General features: G+C 42.5%; 1 protein-coding gene across 1 annotated transcript in view; it reads left to right on the top strand.

The window, feature by feature from the left end:
• LOC127476606 (uncharacterized) overlaps positions 1–25046 on the top strand; it is a 623146-nt gene that overhangs the window by 381217 nt on the left and 216883 nt on the right. The window lies entirely within an intron of this gene.

The raw sequence follows: 25046 nt of genomic DNA, 5'->3' as shown, positions 1-25046 counted from the left end.
TGAACTACCCTGGCTGCTTTGCACTACCCTTTCCCTCTTCTGATATCTCTTTGCATTTGTGTGCCAGAGGAAACAGAGTGGTCTGTGTTTCAAGTTCTTCCTGAAGGTATTGGTAGTCACAGAGGAAGCCTGTTCAAAATCTTCTCCTGCCACATTGCTCCTCTATCACACGATGCAGTGATTTACATTATTAACAGCAGAGTGCAGAGAAGACCTGCTGAGCCTTTAATAAACTTCCTTTTTCCAATCACTTAAAACGTTCTTTAAAGTTGCAACTGAAGTAATACAAAGCCTGCATAACAGTACACTTGACATTTATGATCTTGGCAATAAATCTGATTTCCATTTTTACAATGTCTGCTTTTGATTAATTGTAAGAAGTTTACTACATATACTTCTAGAGAAACAGTGGAATGGTTAATAAACTATATTCTTCCTGATAATACTAAATTATAATGCAGCCTTGAACCACATACATTAAATGCAAAATGCTACAAAAAGTCAAATGTTCACAAATTCAACTTACATTACTGTTGCCATTAGGGAATAATTGTGAGGCAGCCTCAATTTCTTCTAGCCTTGGCATGTATTAATGTAGTGCACAATTCTGTACAGGTTTGAAGTTAAAACTTCCAATGTTCAAACGTAAGCAACATTTGTCATGCATCTTAAAAACCCTTATTTTTCATAGTACAGCATGATTAAGTTCGAATAGCAAGAGATTGTAATCTAGACTTGAAAAAAAAATCTAGACTTAAAAAAAAACAACCCTCTATTATTATTTTTCAGCATGACATAAGTGAAACCCAAGGAATGTAATTATGCCAGAATTCTGCCACAGAAAAGACCCGGCAGTGAACTGTGCGGGGTGCAATTTTATCACTTTAGGAAACTGTCTCACCTGGTACTCATGGGTCCTTTCCTGGGAGGGTGCCAAAGCTGAAGGATAATGGAAATATAATGAACAGCTGCAAATTAAATTATGCTGTTGTAATGTGGCATTATTTGGCATAAATGATTTCATTGCAATTAAGAAAACAGATCCATAGCCCATAGCAGGTGGTTGTGGATGTAGCACTAGGTAAGTTGGCCTGCTGACAGAAAAGACAGTAAGAGAAAAGATCCTGCATACAGAAGCAGGTCTGCTCTCCAGTACAATAAACAAAAAGCTGCATTATTAAAGGATCAACTGATATTAGAGAGAATCAAAATAGCCACTGTATAAACATTTCTGAAGTGTTTGTCTGACTGGGTGCAGAGGCCACAACCAGACCTGTGTAGTGTTCAAATCTCATTAGCACCTCACCAAATAGGTGTGAAATGATGGATGTGCTAGGACTTGTTATCTGCCCAAGAGTTCGCTGTTCTCCTAATTACTGTGTGCAACTAAAATCAGCATTTTCAGAAGCTCATTTTGCTTGCAGTTCTTCCCCTTGCAGACAGTCCTGCCACACTCAGCAGCTGAAATAAATCAGATTTCATAATAATTTTGAGAAGACTAACCAAAAATCGTGCTCTCAACACTTTCCATCCTCTCTGGTGGTTTTTGGGTTGAATTGTGGCTCATTTCTATCACAGGAAAACATTGCTTTCATTGATATGTCTTTGCCCTAATTGCTTGTGAATTTGTTACATTTTAAAATCAGCCACTATCATCTACATGTGACAGATAAAGCGGCGAACAAGAGAAAAATCAGGTAATTGCTCATTACAGCTGAGTACAATCTAAATAGAGGGTGTCTACACCCAAGAGGGTGTCCTCTTGGCCCATTTCATCTGAGCTTGAACACTAAATGAGGATGCACTTCACAGATTGTTCAACGTGCAGCTGAAAGTTCCATATGTACAAGGAGCTCCACTCCTATGAAACTCCACTTAGTCAAGGCCAGGTTGGATGGAGCTTGGAGCAGCCTGGTCTAGTGGAAGGTGTCCCTGTCCAGGACAGGGAGGTTGGAAAAAGCTGAGTTTAAGGTCTCTTCCAACCCAAACTGCCATAGGATTCTGTGTTTCTATGAAACATAGTTCCCTCACCCTGAGGGCTGTGCAGACAGGTAACAGCACAGCACAAGGCAGTACAGAAGAGCTCATGGAGAGCAAATCCTCCAGGTGACATAAAAATCTATACAGCCATAGGGGACAACTTGTTTACATGCACCAAAAGCAATGCAACAGCTAAGGCTGGACATGTATGTCAACAGGGTCCATTCAGTGAAACTTGCACAAGACTATGAAAAAGAGTATTTTTAAAATCCATATAAATGGACTCAAAGTATTTATGGTAACTCAAGACAAACCTGAACACGTGCCCAAGCCTTGAGAGGTTTTTGTCCTCTATATGGTCATCAGTGATGTTCCCCAGGCTCAATATCCAGGCCAGTCCCGTTTAATACCTTCATCAATGATATGGACCAGGGGCTGATTGCCCTCAGCTGGTTTGCAGATGACACCAAGCTGGGTAGGATCTACTGGAGGGCAGGAAGGCTCTGCAGAGGTATCTGGACAGGCTGGATTGATGGGCCAAGGGCAATTGTATGAAATACAACAAAGGCCCAGTGCCGGGTCCTGCCCTTGGGTCACACCAACCCCTGCAGCTCCAGGCTGGGGCAGAGGGGCTGCAGAGCTGGGAAAGGCCCTGGGGGTGCTGGTGACAGCGGCTGGACACGAGCCCGGCTGTGCCCAGGGGGGCAAGAAGGCCAAGGGCCCCCGGGCTGTGCCAGCCATGGTGTGGGCACAGGCCCAGGGCAGTGCCCGTCCCTGTGCTGGCACCGCTGAGGGACCGCGAGGGCTGGGCCCAGTTCTGGGCCCTCAACAGGAGAGACCCGGAGGGGCTGGAGCGTGTGCAGGGAAGGGAACGGAGCTGGGAAGGGGCTGGGGCAGCAGGAGGGGCTGAGGGAGCTGGGGGGGCTCAGCCTGGAGAAAAGGAGGCTCAGGGGGGACCTTCTGGCTCTGCAAGTCCCTGCCAGGAGGGGGGAGCCGGGGGGGGTCGGGCTCTGCTGCCAGGGAACAAGGGACAGGAGGAGAGGGAACGGCCTCAGGCTGTGCCAGGGGAGGTTTTCACTGGATATTAGGTAAAATTTCTTCATGGAAAGGGTTGTCAAATCTGCCCTGGGCAGTGGTGGAGATGCCATCCCTGGAATTGTTCAGAAACTGTGTGGCTGTGGCATTTGAGGACGTGGTTTAATGGTGAACAAGATGGTGGTGCTCGGTTGATGGCTGGGTACGATGATCTTAGAGGTCTTTCCCAACCTTAATGATTATATGATTCCATGATTCAAAAGCTCTCTTTACTTTAAGTCTAATAATTCACTCCAGAATTTCAGACCAGAAGTTTAACAGCCTCCAGGCAGGTGTTTTTCCAGAATGGTGCATAAGAGATTTTCCCAGTATCCCTCTGCAGAGCCTCCTATCAGCTGCCATTTGAGACAGGTTAGGGGAGCTCTGGCTTTGTCCAGGTTGCAATTCCTATATCTTAGAAAGGATCCATTGGAGAGCAATAACATAAGCACCTGATAAACGTCAGAGATTCACATCAGCTGAAGTTCTGGAGACAAAGTGGATTATGTTTGTTGCTCAAAACCAAGACAATACAGCTCTTCTCTGTTTTTCAAGGTCTATTCACTAAGTTTTTTGGAACTAAACTGAGATCTTGCAGCTGTTCTAACCCAGTTGTACCACCAGACAACCTTTAGTACTAGAAAACATTCAAAAAATCAAGAATAACTAATAGTGCAAGAGACTATAAGAGATGTTAAAACAGCCTGAGACTGGATCTTAACTAGAAAAGCTCTATAAAAGAAGCCAAAGAAGCTATCAAACTGAAAAACAGAATTACAAAAAAGGTGCAAGGTTTATACTCAACGGATTCTCAACTCTCACATTAACTCACAGAATCATTAAAGCTGGAAAAGACTTCCAAGATCATCAAGTGCAACCTTTCACCAAACACCACCTTGTCCCCCAGCCCAGAGCACTGAGTGCCACCTCCAGTCCTTCCTGGGACACCTCTTCCAGGGATGGGGACTCCAAACCTCCCTGGGCAGCCCCTGCCAAGGCCTGACCACCCTTTCCAGGGAGAAATTCATCCTGCTGTCCAACCTGAGCCTCCCCTGGCACAGCTGGAGGCCGTTCCCTCTCCTCCTGTCCCTTGTTCCCTGGCAGCAGAGCCTGACCCAGCTCCCTTCTCCTGTCAGGGAGTTGCAGAGCCAGAAGGTCCCCCCTGAGCCTCCTTTTCTCCAGGCTGAGCCCCCCCAGCTCCCTCAGCCACTCCTCGTAGGACTTCCAGACCCTTCCCCAGCTCCACTGCCCTTCTCTGGACAATAAATTCCTCCAGCTATCTTGGTCCTTCTGCTTCTCAAACCCTGTTTTCGAAACTCTCAAGAGCAAGGCTTCAATAATTTTCTCTAAACCTCTTCACATTCTTGTACCATGCCAGCTCCAGTGTTTGGGGACACTCTGTGCATCAGCAATGCAGCTACAGACCCCAGAGGGCAGGAGGTGGAAACTTCTTCAAGAAAAGCTTCTGACTGTGGGAACACAACTCTGACCAAAACAAAAAATGCAGTTTTAGCCATGCCAGGTTCAGAAAACAGTGTGAAACCTGCTCATCAAGGACCCAGGAAGGATATTTTAGGTTCAGCCTCTCCTGGGGACCATCTCTTTCTGAATGCAATGTCAGACAAACAAAGCCTTTCAGTACTCCTTCTTTACAACTTACTCCTGACTCCAGCACCACAGGCCACACTGCTGCAGTTCAGTGTCTTATGGGAGCACAACCCCCCAGGAAAAGAGCTGAAATTTGTAGTGGCACAGAACAGGCTTTTTAAGAAGGCAGGATCACTGCATCTAGAGACACAGGCTCACAGGGGGATTGAAATGGAAGGGATCTGAGGAAGCCCCTAATCCAAGCTCTTGCTCAAGGCCAACTCTGAGGCCAGACCAGTCTGTTCAAGGCTTTATCCATTCAGATCTTGAGAACCCTCAAGCACGTAAAACTCCTCCACAATTTGTTGTCATTCACAGCTATGATGAGATTGCACTTCCTCACCTCCTCCAGGTCACTGATAAAAATGTTACTCAGAGTGAGTCACAGCACAGACATCCCACAGCACTCTGCTTTTCACTGACACCCATTAAGTGAAAACATGAGGTTAGAACAGAAGAGAAAAGCCCAAAGGAGACAGAAGTACTGGCAGCATAATTCACTGTCAGTGCCCCAGGACTGTGTCTTTGCCTGTTCTGCCCTGACACATCAAGCCAGCTCACCTACATCGTTTTTGCTTCAAAATCCAATCAAGCTGTATACACCTTGGCCACTATCCAGCACAAGTCTGTAATAATTAGCTGTCAAGTCTTTCACTGCTCCTCCACTGGAGGACCACAATATTATTCACCTACAGCAGTTCATGACAGATCATGCCTAACCCTCTATTTCCTCCAATAAAGAGGTGAAAAATCTTTTTCAATTTTCCATGAAAAAGTGTTATGTGTATATTACATACATACATATTATTTTTATATCTATGCTTCATTAAAACACATAATTACTTAGTCTTCTCTGCAATACAGGATGATGTAACACAGTTCAGTAACAGACTCCTATCAATATGACTAGAGAGAATTAAAATTAATGAGTATCATGCTCACTAAAATGTCCATATTTCACCCCAGTGGACTCCTACAGCAGTGCTGGCCTTCACCATTCCAAGATAACTCTAATTCTAAAAAAGAGGGGTTGTTTCTGGTTCTCCCCAGGTCCTGTGTCTGGTTCCTTGGCTGCTCTGCAAACAGCTGTTCTGGTGCATTTTCCAGAGTGCCTCCAGGGACAGGAGCACCCAATCAGCAGAGCTTTGCCCATTATCACTGGTGCCTGTGGGAAATGAAACACGTGAGATCATGGCTTAGGTTATGATAACGACCATGGATAAATTTTCTAACAGAAAACTATAGCAGCTTTGCACAAGCAACAATTACTGTCTTTAATAATGATGATGCAAATATTTCTTTTATTCTGTTTACATTCCAACTCCAAAATGAGTTTCAGGCAATAATATAAAAATGACACATGAAGAAAATAAACCACTGTGACTGGTCCCTGAAAGAGAAAGCAATGACTGGATAAGTCTGTGTATCCTTCACATATCCTCTGTGGCTGCTAGCTGGGTAAGCAGCACAAGGAATTTCATTTTCCTCTTGGAGTCAGAACCCTGCTGGGTGAGGAAATTAAGATACAGAGGAAAAGGGGAGACAAATTTTGCTGCATTTTAAAGCCACCTTTTCCAGACGCAGGGAAACCAAGAGCCTGGATGTCGGAGAAAAGCTTTATCAATGATAGGATTTTACAAGCTTCCATCACTTCTGTTAGGGTATTACTGAAAAGTTAAGTATTTCTCAGCTCTGATTTACTTTCTTTTAATTTCTTACTCTGTCTTTTCATTTATTTATGTTCCTAGGAAAGATGAACCAGGAGACTTCACAGCACAGGGGACAACCAGCCTAGTACTCCATGCATATATAGCAGAGATTGCTGATACTCTTTACTAGTGCCATTAGCAACTTGCAATTAGTTCAGTGAGTAGGATCTCATGTATTCCCACCTTAGTTTGATCTGAGCACCTTCTGTTCATTGTTTCTATGCTAAACTCTAGGATTAGGGGACCTATGTACTTCCTTGAGATAGGGAACTCTCCATGTAATGCTGCAGATCCAGTGGTCTGACCTGCCAAGGTCCCTTAGTCCTGTATCATGTCCCATTCCAGACCCATTCAGTAACCCCTGAAATCACCTGGTTTTTTGGGGTTAAGCTCTTTGTGGGTCTACGTGCTCTGAGAAGGGGTTTCCAGAGAGACTTGTTTGTAAACCCTGCGTATTTTGAGCGCTTTAGGCAAAGGAACAGCAACCTCCTCATTCTGCTTTTGGTGATACCCTCACTATATTTCTGATCTTACAGATATGACAGTCAACTTCCCAGTAAGTTAGGATGGATCTAGAGAAACACCTTAAGAAGAAGTGTTTTCCTTTTAGAGACTGCTCAGGCTGTCTCTTATATGGTAATTCATCTACATTAATTTCATCCTTCATGCTATCTATTAGTCTGAGGCACCAGGGGTCTGTGGTTGCATCCTTGACATGTGCTGGTGAGACCTCTGTGACACCCCTGAATCCACCAGCAAATGTCAATGGTATTAAAGTGGCAAAAGATGAATGTTTCTTGTCGATGCAGGTCTCAGCTACTCTGCTTGTATATCCTCAGGTTTGTCTCTCCTGATGCTCATCCAGCTCCAGACTCCATCTTTCTGCAATGATTATGATTACTAAAGCAAGAGAATAAGCAAACACCCTCCTCCTCTTTACTATGAGCAAACTGCCTTTTCAGTGTTCCTGGCATATCCTTCATGGGTAGCCACCATCAACAGAGCAGCTTGCTAGATGCTGGATGGAAACCCGGCCCAAGATCACTGTCACATCCCAACTTCCTCTCCACCAAAGAGTGTTATGTATTAAGAAATCTCACCCTTGAGGATGAAAAAGCATTTTACAATGCTGCTTTCTCAAGCTCCAGCAAATTCATTGGTCCAAGCTTCCAGAATGTTTGCGTCTCTCCATCTGCTGCAGCTAGTGCTGGCGTCACCAAATCCTGACAGCGAGGACCTGCCAGCTGCTGGGACTTGCTATTTTTTGTTTTCGTAAAAAACAAACTGTGAGAACACAGTTTGTTTTTTTAAAATGGTGTCACAACATTTTAAAAAGTTTGCTTGCAGAGTGATCTTTTTCATTCCCTTTGGAAGAATATCTCGCTCCTTATGGAAAATGACAAAGAGAATAAAACCCATCCATTTGTTGGTTGCTCCAAGCACATGGGTGCATTACCTTAGGCCTTGCAGAGCTGTTAATGCTGCAACCCCACACCTGAGCTGGCTGTGATTCCTTCTGTGCCTGCCTGCACACCCTGTGGGGATGGGTGAACCTGCCACCTCTCTCTCCAAGGGGCAGAGCCACCCAGGACTCCTGGAACAACCAGCTCACAGGCAGGTAATGTCAGACCTGAGAGGGAAAGCCCTTGGAGTCAGCGTAAAGCAAACCTGCATTACCTCATGTGCTTGAAAGGTGAAATTCATTCACTCCCCCACGACCTTGGATCTGGCTCTGTAGCCTTGCACTGCACTGCCTTTCCAAACAAACTGCTTTGCTGAAGTCCTTGGAGGTCTCCGTGTGAAATGGTTCACTCAGGACAGGTAACAGGAGCTGGGGCTGCCCCCTGAGCAGTCACTTGGAAACCCAGAGCCTGCTCCAGCTGCACTGCAGCCTTTCTCCTGATCCTGGTCAACCTGGGCCCTTTGTGATTGCAGCTCACCTTACTATCTCAATATTTTTTCTCATTCCTATTTACTGTTTCTTCCCCCTCCTCAGTTACCAACCTTTTTTCTTCTCTCCGATCTTATCAGGCCCAGGACAGTAACAAACCTCTTCCTACATGAGGAGGGAAAACTGCTTTCCAGAACCTGTCTGCAGTGACCCTGTTTACTGGGTAGAATACACCACTAGTTGCTTCCTTTTGTAGGATCTAAACTTCCTACTACCAAAGTCTACCTTTTTTACTACCTGCTGGCTTAACTCAGATCCTGCTCTTTGCTGGACACTGCAACTGCATGTGAAGAAGCAGCAATGACTGCCTATGCATCATTTAAAAAAATAATTATATACCCATTAAAAGAATATAATCCACTTTTAATCACTTACATGAGAAAAATGACATGAACTCTGAATGTAGTAAGAAATGAAAGTATTTTCAGCTATTCCACGTACTAAAATAAAGTTAAACTGGTGTTTAAAAAAATGTACTTATATCCCAACTAGCAAAATTGCTCCACATTTTGTCTTCATTGAAAATGATCTGAACAGCAATCTGATTTGAAGTCTGATAGACGAGCTGTCATACATTGGATATGCATACACAAGGCTTTCTTTCATATAAAGTCAATCATGCTTTTCATCTAGTGGGTAAAAACAACATTCTCCATGTGGTAAAAGTGAGAAGGGGTTTTCCTGGCATCATTATGCAAAAGTGAGGTGTCTAAAAAACTAGTCTGAAAAAAACCAACAACCAAACTTCTGTGAAGGTCTGGTCTCAGGTTCATGAGCATTACAGCATTGCTTCTGGACTCTGGATTTTTATGGAAGACTGAACAGGAGTTGTGCCATTAACTGCTTAAAGGCAAATACATCAGGCACACAAAGAAACAGCCCAAAAGAGTCTGGGCAATTTGAGTGATGTAAAAGGTCTGGCTGCACCGGGGTTCATGGTTTGGTCAGTGCTGTAACATGTCTCACTTGCAAAAGCCCAGCAAGAACTCAAGGTACGACACCAAAAAGAATGCCTGTTTTAGTAAATAAATGGAGAAGATAAATGAATGCTAATGCATGCATAGTTTAACTGAAGCATCACAAAGAAAGAGAACAATTTTTAACTTGACCATAGAGGAAGAGAAACACTTTCCCAGAATTTAGAATTCTGCATTACCACAGATGTGTTTCTGGTAAAGCAATTTTGCTTCTCTCTCCCACTGAGCCATATCTGTCCCTGTTGGTACTATACTGATACCAATGGAGCATCATCAAGGAAGAATCTAATAACAACTAGTTTGTCATTGCACTTCCCTCAGCACAAACTGAAACATGCTGTGCTGAGAATGAATGTGGGGAAACACTACGAGAAAGCAATTAGGAAAATGGTAAATATTACATTCTCTTCCCATTCTAGAACTGGCAGTTTCTAAATCCAGATTTTTTGTTGGCTGATCACTAAGTAACTCAGGTCCTCTCTCAATTATTTACTTTAATATAGAATCATGGAATGGTTTGGTTTGGAAAGGACTTTAAAGATCATCTTGTTCTAAGCCCCAAAAGAACCCCAAGAAGTAAACTTTAAGTGCTGGCTCCTCAAACTTGAATGTAGAAGTCAGTATCTCAGATGCTACCTTGAATATAGAGGGTAGATAAACTTGACAGCTGAAAGCTGTGCTCTCCAGTGTTTTAAGTCACATTAAGGAAGAAAAACTGTAAGACTTTTGACACTGTTCCAAAGTTTGTAACCCCCCAAGAGAGGAAATATTTAATTTCTAAACAAGCAGGTATTTAGAAAGTGCTGAGAAAAGGAACATAAAAGAGGAGTCATTTAATTGGTTTGAATTAAATGTTAATAATAACAAAAGATAAAAAGACGACGGAAGAATGAATGGAAGGCAAAATGGTTTGAAAATCCACAGGATTATTACAGCTCTCTCCTTTGTTACTCTCAGTGAAATAAGTAACATCTGTTTGCTATAATATTTAATGAGCACAGTAGAGCTACAGTGATCCCAGCTCAGGTATTTGCAACACACTTAATCTTGCTATGGTTCCTGACTCTGATAGATCTGCCCAGAGACTGGCAAACGTGGGAAGCAGCCAGCTCTTGTGGATTGCTGAGCTTCTGCAGAGTGTGCTGTCACAGAAAATAAGCAAAGAGCAAAGGAAATGAGTGAGGACACCAGTCTAAGGAGAGTTATGGAAACTAATGACTGGGCTGTAGTATGGGAAAGGAACAGGACAGAGAACATTAAGTGAGCCAGGAGGGAAATTAAAGCCTTTCTTGGCTAATGTGAGTTATGAGGGGGCTTCTTGTGGCATAAGTAGACAATTTATCTTCCTGTGAGAAAAATAAAACAAATCTGGGAGAGTAATCTACCTAATTATGCAATGACTTTATAGACACTGCCTGAGCAGAAATTACTTTTTCTATGGGCTGTTTCCTCTGAATTTTTCTGCCTGTTTGCCCATGTAAGAGCATTCGAAAAATCCTCCCTTAGATTGCACCATGTCAAAGTGAGAGAGAATAATTTGTTACCAACGATCTCAGTGAAAAAAAAGATTTCCTGCTGTGGTCCTAAAATCTCTAAGGCCACTAACATCCCTCAATTAATGGCTGTGGCAGCAAGGGACTGCATCAGAGAGACTGTGCTTAGCAGTCCTAGTAATCCACCACTGTCTGGTAGCCTGAGTTGTATTTGTCTCTCATTATAACATCCTGTGCTCTGCTTTATTATTTGGATACCAGTCTGTCAGGACCAGGACCAACATCTGATTTTAAACAGTTCACTCAATGAGGGCTAGAGTGGGTTCACCACTTTCTTGACACTGGTTTGGTGTCTGTTTAGATGAGTAATCTTGACTGTAATCTGGATGACTAATCTGGTAAAATTCTCTACAGTCAATAGCCAGTCACTAAACTTAGAAATATAAGTTTGAATAGAAATAAAATTATACACCTCACAGGTATAAAACACTGCAGAAGGGCCATGGAAAAGGACACTCCTCACATTGGAAAGCTGGAGACACGAGACAGAAAAGCCTGCTGGCTTTTTCACAAGCAAACACGAGTATGAGAATGGCTGGAGGTTAATCAGGAGTGGAACTTGTTGACTGTATAAAATGGTGTAAAATCTAAAAAAAACCCCTTACCTGGTTTTTAAAGTAAGAAAAGCCCCATTTTGATCCTTCTAGGAAGTGGATGCAGACAGTTCTGATGGGGAAGGACTGAGGTCAATAGGGTCACACAGATGTTAATCAGGACACCATTCAAATCAATGAGCATGGCAGTCATAAGAAAGAAGATAATTGCAGATAAGAAAGGGAGTCCTTGACCTCAAGGGTAAAAACAGCTGTATTACAGTCTCAAACAATAGACTGAGAGGTGCAAATTGCAGATCATCTTGTGCTCCCACCAGTCTGTAGTAGGCATTTTCTCTCCCTCTTTTTTATCCATGATCTGTACTACAAGATCTGACAACGAGTCAGAAATGTCCTGTAATTACACCTCAAGGAGGCCAGTGTAATTGACAATCACCAAAAGCTGCCTTTCCTATAATTTGCTAAAAGGATTGAAGCTCTTTGTGCTTTTGGGGCACCACTAGAGCAGAGATGTCTAATTACCAGCAAGTTCAATTCAACAACTGTCAACATATCAGTTCTAATAACTATTTCATAAGGCCAAAGACATAATATGGACTGAAGGAGCTCTTCTAAACTTGTACAATTTCACTCTGCCACTTTCCCCACATTCAATAAGAGTTACTAAAGAAACTGTGAAAGACCTAATTCCAGCTGTAGATTCAGCAGCATCCAACACAGGCTAAATGATGGCAAAGCACTGCTAGTGTCAAGCTGGAAGGGCAGGAGAACCTGTTGCGTGGCTAAATGGTTTCTAATGTGAAAAGTCTTGGCAAAAAGGTGTAAAGTGAGGAGGAAAAGGAGGAGAAGAAAACCTGGGATGTTATTGTTATCACTGTAGTTCATAGAATCATAGACTGGTTTGGGTTGGAAGGGACCTTAAAGATCATCTTGTTCCAATCCCCCTGCCACAGGCAGGGGCACCTTCCATTATCCCAGGTTGCTCCCAGCCCCCTCCAACCTGGCCTTGAACACTTCTAGGGATGGGGAAGCCACAGCTTCTCGTTAAGTTCCTACTGACAATCAAAACTCAGGGATTTGTCACTCTGAAGGAGCCCATCACTAACCAGGTTAAGACACTGAGGAAAAGAATGACAGGTATCTTGATGATGACCAGCCACCTGCCCTCTTACAGGTGATATGTCTTTGTTGAAAAGCTAGTTTTTGCACCATTTTCCATTCTGCCAGCCCCAAGAAAACTGATGGATGATTATTTCAGCAAACTCTGACCTTTTGACAAGAGACACAACAGCATGTGGAACCCTGCACAATTTCACACTTCTTGTGGCTTGACTCACTGGAGTCATTAATGTTTTAAGAACAGATGAAAGAGCACAGAAACCCCAGAATTTCTACACAGAAACACACCAGCACCACTTCTGTAGTTACTCCCCAGTTCTTTCCCCGCTGGGTTGAAGAAGATATAAAACATGACAAGGAAACTGCGTTGGGTGGCAGTTATGGGGGAAATGAAACCTGTGCCTGTGCTATCCACACTCCTTGTGGGGACAAAATACTCAGAGCAGAAAAACCCAAAGCTTGAGCTGTGGGGCAAAGTGTGCATCTCATTACTATTTGTCCCCCTGCCCTGGCCCACAAGATGAGCTCTTTATAGCCCCCACCACATTAGAGCTCAATTAAAGTAAGCACAAGGTTTAGTGAACTTCTTGAAGGGGTGAGCAGTCACCAGGGTTTTGAGACACTCTCCTCTGAGTCAGCTCTGGGGAGAAAGGAATCATTAAATGACACTTATCCATTTATAGCTATCAACTCTGAGCTCTCTGCCACATGCAGAAGCCCCGTACCAATCTTGTATTGAGATAAACAAAGACATGTTTCTATTAATTCTCTTTTGTTACAAGATTCCTAATTTGGGAGAATAATATCTTTCTAGCACAGAACATGCCCTTCATTAACATTTACCTGCCTTATTTCCAAGCTAGGACAAGACAACCAGGAGAATTTAAAATCACATAGGGCACTGTATTGGGCAGCGCTGCCCCATGGTGGTCACTGCAATGAGACACAAGATTACAGCTGCCCCTTTCTCTATGGGTGTATTTTGGGGTTTTTTTCCCCTACATTTACTTTCATGGATTTATATTACAAGTTTGTCCTTTCTCTAATAGGGACATAATATGGTGTATTTTAAAAATATCCAGTGGCTACTCATACATTATCGAAAAGCTGGATGTTAAAGATGAAAGGCAGTGAGAGTTACACAGAGAAGCTGATCTTAATTTCTCATTTCTCTCTGTCTGTCTCCACTCTCCTCTTCACTCACTCCCCAAGACACATACACACTTCTCTGCTGGTCACTCTTTTGTTTTCACACAGATCACTTAAAATAATCTTATTAAAGTTTATACTTCTAAAATCTGTTTATTACACCATTCCAGTTTTATTTACTAATCCTCTCTTGTTCTGTTTATTTTTGATGTTTTTAAACTGGGAAATCTGCCTTCTTTTTTCCTGCCAGCTTTAAAAGAGTTCTTTAATAATATGAGAAGCAACATGTGCATTCTACACCCACCTTCTGAGAAACCTTCCCAGACAAAGGGCTTCCTCCTCGTGCCTCTTTTCAAGTCTTGCTTACAGGATAATAAAGATTTAAAAAGTAGGTAATAGAAGAGACTGTATTAAAGCCCAACTTTTGTATAGCATTCAGTGGCTCCAGAGAGGAGAACACATGCACTTGTACGCAGTTTTAGGCTGAGTAATTTCACAATAAATGAAAAAAATCTACCTCAAGTATTAGCCCAAGTGATGCTGCCATGAGCAAGGTGTATGTACAGGTCCAGCATGTCCTACTTTGTGTGGCCACCCACTTGCTCCTTAAACAAAAGCTGACATTATCCCTATAGGATAATGTTTAATTCTCCCTTCAAAGAGGAGAAAAATTACTATGCAAGCCCATGGAAATGTAACCTTATGTACCTAAGGAAAGACAGCATTTTAATGACATTTTATAAAACAGACTTTCTTTGTTTTACTGATTCATGAATCTAGTACTGAAGTGTCACAGATACTACTCAAATTATATCAACCTTGTAGTACCACAGGTCTAAGTGACTGCAGACAGCAATGAATATTGTTAAAGTAATTTCATATGCAAACCAAATGACACTATCACTTCTCTCTCCATATGAAAAGTGTGCCAGATTTATAGGAGATGTGACCAAACTGTTCTGGCTTTTCTTCTCAGGTTAGTAAATACAACTGTGGGGAAATGCGGGTGGTTTCTTTCTGCAGCAAAATCCTGCCACACCAATGGCCAAAAATAATCAGGTATATTATTCAGTCTTCTTTTAATCTCCACAGAAATTAGCAATCTTAGAGAGGCAAACACAGTTTTAGTTAGCCTGGTCACACAAAAGGAAAAATACATGAAGGCTCCTGCAGATAAATCAAGGGAAAGTGTAAATTGCATCTCAGAAGGCAAATAGTAACTTTCTCCTGGATCTCAGACTAGGTAAAATCCATTTTACTGCTAAAATCTTGTAGCAGAATAGCTCCATGCTTGTGACTTCACACGGTGAGAGTATTTCTAAAATGCATGTACTGATTTCTCGGTTTGGTGAACATCAATATGCGTAAGCAGAAGAGTTGCTGAGGTAAACTTTAGTCTGATATTTACTCTGAAGGACAATTAATCTTAAAATTTACCTTAATGTAGTAAACATCACGTGGTTTCTAAATTTTTAAAACATGCCCCAAGCACTACATAGTCCTCTAACTCCAAGTTAGTGATGTTAGTGAAACATCAGGTGTGGTACAGGCCTGTAAGAGTGCTGAGTACTCTGACTTACTGTAAGAATAAGGACTCTTACAGTGCTGCACCTGACATTTTACTCACCTCTCTTTTACCTGTGCACTTGCTCAGTGAAGCCAAACTTTGCAAGGAGGATATTTCAGAATCTGCTTCTGTGGAAGAGACATCTCAACCTCTTCTTTGGGGCTTAGTGTTTGAAACAGATAGACCAGTGCTGCTTTCTAATGCAAATCCAAATTCCTCTGTGTGGAATGTGATTAGCCTGGGCCAGTCTCAGTGGGCAGAAACTCTTCAGCCTGAAATGTTCTGGAACAGGTACAAATGGCTTTTAACAGGGAAGATCAGGATGAATTAGTCAGAGTGGAAAGTAAAGCACGATTAATGATGGGATTGAAAATGTAAGACACATATCCAGGTCAAAAATACAGAGAGACTATGAAACAGTAAAACCACCCCTGAACTTAGGGTGAACCAGTGGCAGCACATCTGCAATGCAGGGAGGGAGCACAAAGAGCCTTCTCTTCCCACACATCAACTTTGCAGAACGGCTCCATCTCCGGAGTGCTCTTGGCACAGTGCAAAGCTACATCTGCAGGATACACATCAACCTTCTCCTGGGGCCTAGGAGCATTGGAAGGACAGCATTTTGCTCACCAGCCTGTTCAGCTGCTTCCAGCAGGAGCAGAAGTTCCTAGAGGCAGCCATCCAGCAGCAGAATTCCTTGCTCTGCAGCTGCCCTGTGCTGGCAGGAGGCTCTTCCCACACTGGCAACACATCTGGCCAGCACACCACAGCCCTGTTTTGCTCCAAGGGTTGCATTTGTCCCTTAACCATGGAGACCTGAGCAATTAGATGTACAACTATGACAGTCATAAAGCCCTGAGTACATTTCCACAGCGTGACTGCAGGACTGACAGAACAGCCCCAGTTACAGCTTTGCATGGGAATGGTGCTTTGTACCATGAAACTGCTCCTCGTTTGCCTGGAATGGTTGGAGGATACAGAAAATATTTTACTTCTAAACAAAAGTAACTTTATTCATTACATAAATACATTTATAATAAGTGTGGCTCCACCAGGGCTCACGGGAGAGAGAAAGGCTCTCACATGGTTCCACCAAAACTACATTACTTAAACAGAAGAGCACAAAGGGAATGCACACAGCCTACAGGCAAAGAGTAATAAAATGGCATTATTAAGGCAGTGAATCCAAACCCTGAAAAAGTTAGGAAATTCTGAGATTCAGCTTGTGTTTGCAGTGACAATTTGCCACTGCCATCTGCAAGTCTGCAGTCCAGGAGAGTCTTCCTGGCATGAATATTTACCTTGTTCTATGGGATCCTTCCAGTACCTGAAGGGGCTTATAAAAAGGAGAGAGAGGGAGTATTTACACAGACAGATAGTCACAGGACAAGGGGGAATAATTTTAAACTGACAGGTTTAGATTAGATGTTAGGAAGAAATTCTTTACTCAGAGGGTGAGGAGGCCCTGGCACAGGTTGCCCAGAGAAGCTGTGGCTGCCCCTGAATGCCTGGAAGTGTCCAAGGCCAGGTTGGACCAGGCTTGGAGCAACCTGGGCTAGTGGGAGGTATCACTGACCATGGCAGGGGGGTGGAACTGGATGACCTTTAAGCTCCCTTCCAACCCCAACCACTCTACGATCCCTCTGTTTGCCCAAAGAGACAAAGCTCGCTGAATAAAATACCATTACATATTTTTGACTTGTCCTAGAGACTCGCTGTGCTGCTCCATGCCTTATTTACTGTGTGCTGCTTTGAAGACAGAATTATTCATCTTTTCAAAGAATTTTCTCTGGCACTCACCATGTAGTATGTGAGAGCTTCTCAAAGATTAATGGCATCTGTTTGCACAACATGTCCGTGAGGTGATAGGATGTGTCAGAAGGATGTTTGTTTTGGACTGGGTAACAATCAGCCCTTTAATAACCTTACCATCTCCAGCCAGGACACCATAAGGTGTCTCTATAAAGGGTTGAGAGTGTGACAGATAAAAAAGACTAGGGCCTTCAGCTGGGAGAATAAGGGAACAAGTGTCTGCAGTTAGGGCATGGGGCTGTGACAAAGCAGCTGTTTTGCTTGAGACTTGCTTGAGTTTTGTGAAAAGTTAACAGCCAGTCAAAAGAAAGCAGAGTATGAATCCTACCATGAGCTGAGAAGCAATCCAGCTTGGCTTACAAACAGATAGAAAAGGGGTGACAGAACACCATCACCTCACTTGTAACATGTGGAAACAGAAACACACCAAAATCAGGACAGACGGCAGCCACCAGTGTAGCACACTCAACTGGGCACCTGGGTCTTGGTTTTGGGGAACACCTACTGCTTCCTAAACCATTCCAATGTTCAAATTGTAACATCTAAACAGCACATTTTCAACTCTGAGAGCTTGGTGACATTGCCAGTCGGGCCCCAGGGGTTCAAGGCAGGCACCAGTGACGTGGGACCCTCTCTCAGATTTCTCCTCTCACTCACCTCTCGCAAAGGCTGAAAACCCACTCCACAGGCAGCATGCAATGGTCTTGAACATGAGACAGTCTCCCAGCAGGATCCCACCACCTGCTACATCACCTCCAGGTCCCATGCCAGAAAAACAATGCTGGAAACTTGAGCCAAAACCAAGGCAGGGTCCTGCCAAACAGCAGCAGGGAATAAAAACTGGAATGTGAGACCAGCCACTTTCACCAGGAGAGTTTGTCCCACATTGTGTCCTACAATGGATTAACTGCCACCTTATATTGCTGTTAGTAAAAATAATACTAAATTAGCTTTCCTTTAAATTAGGTCAAAATGTTGGAAAGAGTTTTCTCACTCCTATGTCCTGTCAATGAAAACGTTTCCTAACAATGAATTTTTCTTTTAATCTGAGCTCACTGTCATCATTTTCCATAGCACATTCGTTTGCTTTTGTTGCTGTTTAAAATATAAATACAGCATTGTTTCAGTAACTATGCAGATATAATCATATCAACTAAGTTATACAGGTCAGTAGTAGCACAGCCACCTTTGGCATCTTTCATGGGTGGAAGATCCCATTCCCTTGTTGAGACACAAACTGAAAAATCACCTCACCATTCTCCATGAACCTGCTAAAATCGTGGCCTTGTTGCAAAGATCTCTCTGTTTTAAACAAAGAGACTGTTCAGCCTGGAGAAGAGAAGGTTTGGGGTGAACTAATTGTGGCCTTTCAGTACCTGAAGGGAGCCTGCAAGAAAGTTGGAGAGAGGCTATTTCCAAGGGCCTGGAGAGAGAGGACAAGAGGGAATGGCTTCACACTTAACAAGAGCAGGTTTAGATATCAGGAAGAAATTCTTTTCTCAGAGAGTGGTGGGGAGGCCCTGGCACAGGTTGCCCAGAGAAGCTGTGGCTGCCCCTGGATCCCTGGAAGTGTCCAAGGCCAGGTTGGAGGGGGCTTGGAGCAACCTGGGCTAGGGGGGGTGTCCCTGCCCATGGCAGGGGATGGGATGAGATGACCCTGAAATCCCTTCTGACCCAGCTCATTCTGTGATTCTATGAATATTTCAGACATGCTGCAGAAGAGGAAGCCTCCCATCCTGGGGCAGAGCAGTTTGATTGTCATTAGCCCACCGTATTTGGGATCTGAAAGGTTTGGACAGCATGGATGTCAGCTCTGCTTCCTTACACAAATGAATGGGCTGAATGCCTGCAGAAGGAAAGGTATGAGAGAGGGTAACTCTAATACAGCCAGTCTCAGCACATATTCACATTGCTCCTCGCTGAAATTTGGGAAAGAGCTACTCAGTACAAGGACAGTGTCATTAATTATATGGTCTCATGTATTGAATAGAAAGTAGTAAATTTTTTGATAGGAAGAGTGCACTTATGTCAATGCTTAAATAGTTGCCTTTCTGTAGTTGGACAATAGCTGATATATGCAATTTTTCTCACACACAGAAAACCAAAACCAAATGCAATTACTGGGTGAGTAGCCACTACTTAATTGACAACATTATTTTTTTAAGTACAGGGTAATCTGACAACATGAATTCTATTTCAGGGAATGGAAACACAATAAAGGAAATAATTTAGAGTATTACAGGGTTTCCTTCCTCCTTTAAATTATAGTTTCCTTTTGTGGTCAGTTGAATTTGCTTGTATTTTCTCTAGATTCAGGGCACAGAGTACTTATAATATCTCTATAACTTAAATTATCTACTTATGTCTATTACTTATATTGTCTATTTATATTATCTCTAGTCCTCATAGTCTGGCAGGTTGCTGACTGTGTATGTATAATATGGTGTGTATATATGTACGTAAAGAGTTATATATTTTTATATATGTATAGTGACAAATCTTGCACATGACAAGAGATGAAAAATAGTCACTCAGAAAAATCTGAAACTCCGTGAAGGAAAAAAAAAACCAAACCACCAAAAATTAAGCTTTGTTAGTGTAAAAGAGTTCGTAAAAGCAGCTGAAGAATTTATCTGCATAACAATCTTCAAATGACTGTAAGATTTACCCTGGACAAATAAGGACCAACGAAAAAAGCCACCAAGGTACGTTTAAACAAGACATCACTGTCTTGTTAAACAAAATACCTGTCCTGAAAGCCTTCAGCTTCATTGACAAAAATACTAAGAAAAATCAAAGCCCACCCAGCTGAAATAATAAGCTGAGAGGACCTGGAGGAGGCCAAAGCTCGACAGGCTGGATGAACAGATGTCTTGAGAAATTACCTGCAGGAACTAGGTAAGTGAGAGTGGAACGCAGTGGTGCAGTGTGAGTCAGAGGAGCTCACCTGAAAACCTTCACAGAAGCATTTCAGGCACAGTGGGTTGTATTAATGAAGCCTTTTAATGACCATCTCTACACTGTTTTTCTTCTCTCTGTGTGAAGGTCATTTTACTGAAGTGTCATTTGCAAATAGAACTTGCAGGCATATTTTCCTTTTGCTTTGCTTTCCCGTCTTCTCATTTCGTGTAAAGCCGTGTAACAGTTGGGTGACTCACTAAGTGGAAATGGATGAGAAGAGTGATCTTTTCCCCTCCAAAATGCAAAGCTGGAGGAGTCACTTAAGTGCACTGAAAGAGTTAGAAACGTTGTAGACTAACCACCAGCTGTGAGTTCCTTAAAGAAGCTTACCTTTACTTAACTACTAAACAATCAGGCTGGAATAGAAGCAAACAGCACCCTCCACATCCCCAAATACCCAAAGTTTGGATGCACCAGTGAAAAATTTTATATTCTCATGGAAACCCTTTCTGTTGCTTTTCGGGGGAAATTAGAAGGGAGTATTACAATTAAAGTAGGTTCCCCTTTTTTTTTTTTTGTTTGATTTCAATGAAGAGGTTGTTATCTATGCAGGGAACAAATTTCCAGAACTTTTCACTCAAAAGAAAGCTACTAATGAAGAATATTTTTTTTTCCTCTAGGAACAAGAGAAATAAAAGGTTGATTATTTCATAGCTGCCAGATATCTGGAGAGGGATGCATGTAGGGTGCATACAGTGTTAAAAGTACCTGAGGCAGGGGGTTGTGTGAAGCACTTCTTTATCCAATATTAGGCCCAGCAGGAGAGAAACAGCTAATTTTCCAGGGCATAGGCCTAGCATTTGGATATCTTTTCAAAAGGAGACACAGCAGGAAGGAAGGACACATCTTTTTCTACTTGAAACAGTGGCATGAACTTGAACCTGAAGCACCTGGGGCTCCTGTGTGTTTTGGGTACATAACACAGTAATGAGATGGTTATGACAAGAATTACTGCTTAGGAGTTAAATAAAAAGCAAGAGTTGGAGCAGAAATGTTTCAAAATAAGAATGGATTAAGAACAGTTCCTATTTTTCTCTGGTGGACTCCTCATCCCTGGAATTGTCCAAGGCCGGGTTGGACAGGGCTTTGAGCAACTTGGTGTAGTGGAAGGTGTTCATGCCCATGGCAGGGGGTGGAATGAGATGAATCTGAGATCACTTCCAATTCAAATCATTCTGTGATAAATACTACTTTTTTCTGTTCTAGAAGAGAGTGTTTGTATGTGTGCATTTCTGAATGATCCCCCAGGAAGAAGAATTCAACTGAAGAGCTAAAATAGCCTTTCCACACACATTAAGTCCCTTTTTGAGAGGGAATCCAGGACACAGAACACTTGAGAAGAAACTTCTCTTTACAAGTGCTAGTAGCTTTGCACATAAATGATTTCCTTCATAAGAAATCTCAACCACTTATAATGTATTCTTACATTTTCAAATATGAGGCAAATGTAGGGAAAGATGCTGCAAAGCAACTGAGGAGATAACTCTCTCCCTGAGACAGAGTTATTATGTATTCCATTAGATAGTGCTGCTCAGCTGAGCTTTTGGAGGTGGAAGGCAAGATAAACAGATGAGGAAAGGCTTGTTATTAATTAAAGCTATGCACTGCCAACTGAAAGGGTGATCAAATATTGGTTCAGCCTTACCACTGCTGCTTACTTTTAATAGGTATGAGGATATTTGCTAAAGGTGACAGAAGTGCCCAGCAGAGCAGAGGCTGTGAGCAAAGCCACAGCCACTCACCTCCTTTAATATCAGATTTGTGCAGGCTGACAAGACAAAGACAGGAGAAAAACAGCCCAAGAAGTGCAAAGGGACCACGGTATCGAAGCTGAAAACCAAACCTCTTCATTACTTGAGCAGTGAAACAAGGCCATTTATAAGCAGTATGCTTATTTATTATAAATGCCCAAGCTAATGATTTTTGGTTTAGCTGAAGTTCAGATTGTCACTCTCATCAGCATTATCTTGCCAAATACTTTCCCAACCTTATTTTAATTTAGGATTTGACACCCGCGATTGCCTTTTTTCCGCCTTCAGAGATTATTCCACAATAAAAGACACATACTAGGCAATTTATTATGCTAATGACTTGCAGAAAAAGCCCAAATTACATTGATGGTGGATTATATCAAACAATAAAAAACCCCACTCATCAGAATTCTCAGTGAACACATAGTTTAGCTGTAGTTAGCTACAGGAAGCTTCCTGGTAATAGTATCCACATTAGAGACAGACAGGCATTAGTAGGAACCACACTCCTGGTGAAACCCTCACATTTGTAGTCAGGTCTAGTTACCCTTCAGCAGTCATTTTTAGCTCAGCTTGGAAGCAAAGTTTGTGTGATCATGGCATATGGCATTTCCCACCTGATTATTCTACAATCTATCATCTGATATCAACCAAACTGAAAGAGAAGTTGAGATTCAAAAGCATTCAGGTTTGTACAAATTTTATGCAAAATAGGGAGTCAGCTAGAAGAAGCAGCTGACATCAATGCTCATCATTGATTTAGGAGCTTGGCCTGAAAATAGGAATCCACAGGAAACAGTGTCCTGCACTGCTCCCAGAACTGTTATTCAGTAACTTCAGTAAAGGTAAGATTAAACAAAAAAATTAGATCAGGCTATCAAAACTATTCTTTTGAGTTGGATCAATAACAAGATTCAGTCAGACACAGAAAAAGCTGTTCTATGATAATGAACATAAATCACAATACTCATTGTCATGGGTTTTTTTCTCCAATGGCTGCAACTGTTACCTTGGACCTCTGAGTTAACAGCCCAGGAAATAAAAAAAGAGCTTCTTTTAAATTGATTAAACACAACTGACTTTGTCTTTACATTTGTGTAATCTGCACTGCTGAAACTAAGACTTTACATATTTAATTGGTATTCCTTTCCTTGTTTGGGGAAAAAAAAATGGTCAAAGCCTGCACCTTCCTCTGGTGGTTCCTGTGCACAAACAGACCTTATCACCTTCACATGGGTAGGCAGTGCCATCCTGCAAAAGTCGAGGACAATGCTCAGGAGTTGAGTAAGTGACAAAGGGTTGTATTAGCAGTGACAGCACTGGTGTAACAACATTAAAAGATGGAGCTGCATCTTACTGTGCCTGAAATGGCCCATTATGAGAATGAGCATTTTCAGTGTGTTCCATGGCAGGAAATATTTTATCAGCTATAAAAACAACAGCTTTTGTAAATGATTAAACTCTCAAGCTTCTTTTCAGCGTTTAACAAGCTGTGAATGTTGTTTACAGTGTTGAATGTACAGCACCATCACTTTTATCCTCCAATGCAGCATCAGAGATACAATATAATTAAATCCCATCTCCTTTTCCTCTGTATCATTGCTAAAGTATGCCACATGAAAAAAATTCATTCTAGAAATAATTACCTAGGATAGGGTAAGGTTCAACATCAGCTTGTAGGAAGAACTACCTATTTCTTTCATGATTATCATTGATAGAAGCTGAAAACACTTTGATGAGCAGCTGCAGCACTAGAGCAAGGATGTGGGGAAAGAGGTTTCAAAATACAGCCTCTGAGTCAAAGTAAGGCCTGATCTGCATGGGGTGGGTGAATTTTTGAGCACAGAATGTGATTTAAGGGGGATGACTTCCCTGGCAGTGTTCAAGGTCAGATTGGATGGGGTCCTGAACAACCTGGGCTGGTGGGAGGTGTCCCTGCCCATGGTGGGGGGTGGAATGAGATGATCTCTAAGTGCCTTCCAACCCAGACCATTCTGGGATTCTGGGATTCTGTAATGACTTCTTTGCCTGAAGATTAGGATGACCCTTTTGCCACCAGCACAGCACTGTGTCTGTGGAAGGAACCTGCCCAGCTGGCACATGTGCTCTATGTTAGCAAAGTGCTCTTTGCTCAGGTGAGGTATTCACACCTGGAGATTTTGCCATTATGGGCCATCACATCCAGATTGGGTACACCCACAGGAATATTTTCCAGTCTAGTCAGGACCCCATTTTGACAAAGATCATTCTCTGCTGTATGAAAAAACTGACAATTCCTGGTGTCCCTAAATCCTACTGTATCTCCCATTTCAATATATGATCCAGTTGTGAAACAATGAGTCATTTTAATTTTCTTGGATAAATGCATATCACTCACACAGCAAGGCCACAAGGCCGAAGCATATACTGCAAGTAAAAAAAAAAAACCAAAGCAAACCACAAATGTTTTAAAAAAAATTAATCAAAACCTACAAAAATACCAACAAGATGCTGTGACTAAGACAACAGGCAGAGATTCAAGCCCTCAGATTCCTGCTCTCAGTGCTAGATGACACCAATCTTGCCATTTGAGCATGCTGTGCCTGGTTTCCCATCTCTAAAACAAACACATGTATGCCACAAGTGTACGTGGAGAGATCATTTTGAAACCTGCTTCCTTTTCCACCGGTTTCCATGGAAAATTATAATTTTCCTCTGCTAACAGTGCTTATTTTGGTAAGACAAGCAAGCACCGGGAAAAACACAAGAAAATTTAGACAACTGTCTTTTTTCTGTGCACAAAAAGCAGAGCATGTGGGGTATGGAGGGAAAAGCAACAGCAAGGCTGACAGGTGAGCTGGGAAAAAGGCACATTTTACTGCAGCCAGCCCTGCCCTGGCTCGTGCCAGTGGGGGCTGGGAAGGCTCTCTCACACCTCCCCACTCCTCTGCATTCCCACACTGTCTGGCACTCAGCTTTCCTCACCTCAGATGAGCTGCTGGCAGCCCAGAGCACCCACCACTCCCCTACACAGTGTGTTTCCAGCCGTGGAGAAAGAGGTTCTCTTTCTGTCCTTCAGTGATGCCAACATGACTTTCCCTTTTTTATCAGCCCCCCAATCACTACCACGGGTCAGCACTTCCCCAGAAAGAGGCACCTGAGGGTTCAACTGCATATTTACAGGAATTTCACTCTTTTCCATGAGCAGATCCATTCTGCCTTACTTTAACCATCTATAAATTAAACACTCAGTCAAAACTACT

This window comes from Manacus candei, unplaced genomic scaffold (genome assembly GCF_025592945.1).
Source record: "Manacus candei isolate 608988 ecotype Guabito, Panama unplaced genomic scaffold, ASM2559294v1 h1tg000050l, whole genome shotgun sequence".
Taxonomy (NCBI): Eukaryota; Metazoa; Chordata; class Aves; order Passeriformes; family Pipridae; genus Manacus; species Manacus candei.
The sequence above is the reverse complement of the archived record's forward strand: the minus strand, read 5'-3'. Positions and strand labels throughout refer to the sequence as shown.